General features: G+C 43.6%; 1 pseudogene; it reads right to left on the bottom strand.

Annotated features, from left to right (window-relative positions):
• Positions 1 to 2,108: 2,108 nt before the first annotated feature.
• Positions 2,109 to 2,674, bottom strand: LOC133762846 (homeobox expressed in ES cells 1-like; annotated as a pseudogene).
• Positions 2,675 to 3,787: the final 1,113 nt, after the last annotated feature.

Raw genomic sequence — 3,787 nt, forward strand, 5'->3', positions numbered from 1 at the left:
TATGATGTGTTGTAGTGCAGAGCTTTTCTGGTCATGTCTATTAGGAGTTCTATGTGCTTCGTGTTCTTAGATGTCCCTTTCTTTCTCCAAATTAGGGAAATTTTCTGTAATTATTTCACTAAATAGACCTAATCTATTCTCTCTTTCCATGCCTTTAGGAATTCCTAAGACACCTATATTGTATCGTTTGATAGTATCCCGTAAGTCTCTGACACTGTTTTTTAGTTTTCTAATTTTTTCCTTCTTTTTTTTTTTAGTCAGACTGTAAAATTTCCAGAGATTTGTCTTCTAACTTGGATATTCTTTCTTCTGCCTCATTGAGTCTGTTGTTAAAGCTTTCCACCTCATTTTTATTTGATCTATTGAATTCTTCATTTCTAATATTTCATTTTGATTTATCCTTAAAATCTCAATTTCATGGGAAAAATTTTCATTCATGTCATGCATGGATTTCTTTAATTTGTGGACTTACTTCTGATTACTTATAAGTAATCCTATGATCAATTTTTTGAATTCCGTTTCTGGTATTTCTTCAATCTCTTCATCTTCACATTCTAGTTCTGAATTGTTGTGTTCCTTTGGGGATGTCATGTTGTCTTCCTTATTCTGTTTCTTGAATTTTGCATTTATTTTTAGGCATTTGTGGAGACACTTGTTGATTGGATCCCTCCCTCCCCCCATTGCTTTTATCTTTAGACTGTGCCTCTGTATCGTGTCTGCTCTTTAAGTGAATACCCAGAGACATGTGCTGGGTGTCTTTCAGGGAGCTCTGTTCAATGTTCCAGGGTGAGAGGAGTGTCCAAGATGACTCCCAAATTGAGTATGGTAAATCTCCTTTTTTTTTTTTTTTTTAATCAGAGATAAGGTTTGTTCAGCTCTGTTGGTGTAGTCTCATGCTCACCTCCTCTCCTCCAGGAACCAATGCCTCGACGCTAGCCCCAGTGGGTGTAATATTCCTCTGTGCTGCCACAAGAACCACAGAAGGGATCTGCACAGTCCTCAGAGTGAGCATGGATCTTGCAGCAGTGATCCTTACCAGTTAATCATGGAGCCCCGATCCTGTGGTGTCACCCACAGTGACTGCCCAGAGACCCAGTCACACCCTGCTCCCTCCTGCATGGTTACAGTGTTTTCACAATCCCAGCACACAAGGCTCCCATAGTCATGAATGCTCACCCCTGTCAATTATCACAGCCAGACTCAGTCAACTCCTCTCAGCTGATTGCTGGGGTGTGGACACATGCTGGCGCAGCTGTTACATGTCTAAAATGGCGCCAGCTAGCTACTGGGTGCCAGTGCTGGGTGGTTGGGGAGAGAGAAATGTGCCTTCTCCTTTTTCCCTCTAGGTTGGCAGGTACATTCTCACCCAGTGAATTCCAATCCAGACTCATTCCAGGCTTTTCCTGCAGCTTTATTGCTAGTGCTACAATCTGGACTCTCCTCACTCTCCAAAGCTGATGCCAGGACTCTCGGCTGCTGGGATCCTGAGTTGTATGCATCCACACTCTCCATGTAGATCCACAGTGTCCCTCTAATTTGCTTGGAGTTTCATCTGCCATTTTCTTCTTAACTCTTCCCTGAGATTGCACTCTCTCCACTTTTTTTTAAAAACTGTGTTTCCCTAGACTAGGGCAGTAAGCTCCCTCCTATTCCACCATCTTTGAAAACATATTTTTGGGGGCCAGCACTGTGGCCTAGTGGGTAAAGCCAGCACATGTGGTGCCTGCATCCCATATGGGTGCTGGTTCAAGTCCTGACTGCTCCACTTCTGATCCAGCTCTCTGCCATGGCCTGGGAAATCAGGAGAAGATGGCCCAAGTCCTGGGGGCCCAAGTCCTGGGGGCCCAAGTCCTGGGGGCCCAAGTCCTGGAGAAGATGGCCCTCCTGGCTCCTGCCTTCGGATCAGTGCAGCTCTGGCCATTGCAGGCTATTGGGGGAGTGAACCATGGAAGACCTCTCTCTCTCTCTCTCTCTGCCTCTCCTTCTTTCTCTGTGTAACTCTGACTTTCAAATAAATAAATAAATCTTTAAAAAACACATTTTTTAACACTCAATTTTTCCATTCATTAATTCTTCATTGTTTGCACTTGTTTAAACACTTTTACATGTTAGTTTTCTATCTGTTCCAGGAGATTTGCGTTGTAATTTTTTCCCATTAGAAACTGTGATTCTTTATGGGATCTTTTCACCTTTGCACACTGATTTTGGAACCAAATATGGATTCTGTCTTCTTCTAGATTCATTCAGTTTTTGAGCTAAATCTTCTCTGATATCAATGCCAGGATAACAGTTTACTCTAAAGACATTTTCTGTCTAACGTGATTCTGAGTAAAAACAGTCTTGGTCTTCGGTTTCTTTACCACTTCAACACTCTTTTTAAAGACATTCTTTCTGAGGCTGAAAAGTAATTTCCTTATTTCAAAGCTCTTTCTTCTGGCATTGAATGATCCCCAGGGCATGGGAACGAGATGCTACTGGGAAAATTCAGGACATGGTGATGTGAGTTAGCATCAATCCCCAAGGAGCTGCAGGTGTCTGCCCATGGCCTATGGGGTTTCACTGATACAAAGCTGCCTTTCTTCTGGTCCAGTCCTAAGATGTTCTCAATTGAAAATGAGCAGGATGAGGGTTTGCTTTTCACAAACCAAGCACCTTCCTGAAGACTGAGAGACATCCTCTCATGGGCTGCACAGATACAGCTCTGGCCTCTTTACTGCCTCTGTACCACATGTACAGTCAGGTACAACTCCAACGAGTGATGTTGGAGAAGAACCAAGCTGGGTCTAAAAGAAATTGCATGTGAGATGGCCCACATACTACGTTATATCAAGGGCACGGTCATCCTACCATCTCATCTGAAAATGTCACCACTATCTGGACACTTGGACATGTTTAATTGGGGATATGATTTTTCTCTTTGTTTCTGGGTTCTTTACTAGTAAATTTATTGAATTATTTATATGTGTGTGTGTGTATGTATGTATGTGTTAAATCTTAAAAAACATGCTCTTGGGGCCTGAGATGTGCTGTAAGGGGCTTAATCTACAGAAGGCAGGAAGGAGTTATGGAGAAGCCTTCATTTAATGATTAACAGAGAAGCAGGGGCCTGGGGCCAGTTGGATGACAATCCTCTTGTGTCTTGAGTGAGGTTGCCACTGCTTGTTCCTTGCAGCTATTTTGTGGTGTGTTATTTCTCAAAGGAAAGTACAAAAAGCGGATACAGGGATAAAATGGGACTTCACAGCAGAATCTCAGCTTCCACAGTGTAGTGTCCCTTTCTCTTCCCTTCCTGTTTCAACTCTGGGGGCAACCTTCTGGGATCATCACGCTTGATCACCCACAGGAAATTGTGCTGCAGTGAGGGCCCACATCCCTATTATTTTGAGATGAAACAGCGCAGCTTCTGTCTGGGGTTAGAATGGGGGACTTGTGCGGCTGGTAGCGTTGATGTCAGTTTGAAGGGGTTCCTGCTGGATTCTTTTGTGTCGGTGGCATCCTCCATTGGCTGCAGTCCCTGGACCAATACACATTTGAGAACAAAGGGGAAAGGCTGCAGATCCTCTCTGCATGGCCAGATCTCAAAACTGATCAGAAAGATCTGTGTACTCAGAAGGCATTAACATCATAGATGGAACCTGCAAGTTCCCTGAAATAGGCTTGCAAGTTCCTCTCGCTCTCTTTTGGGGTGGTGCTGCCTCCCTTCCAGGATCCCCACATGGAACAGTTGCTTCATTCTCAGTTTCTCTCTTTCCTTCTGCCCTTTCTTCTTTTTACCTCCACTTCCATC

This window comes from Lepus europaeus, chromosome 1, assembly GCF_033115175.1.
Source record: "Lepus europaeus isolate LE1 chromosome 1, mLepTim1.pri, whole genome shotgun sequence".
NCBI lineage: Eukaryota > Metazoa > Chordata > Mammalia > Lagomorpha > Leporidae > Lepus > Lepus europaeus.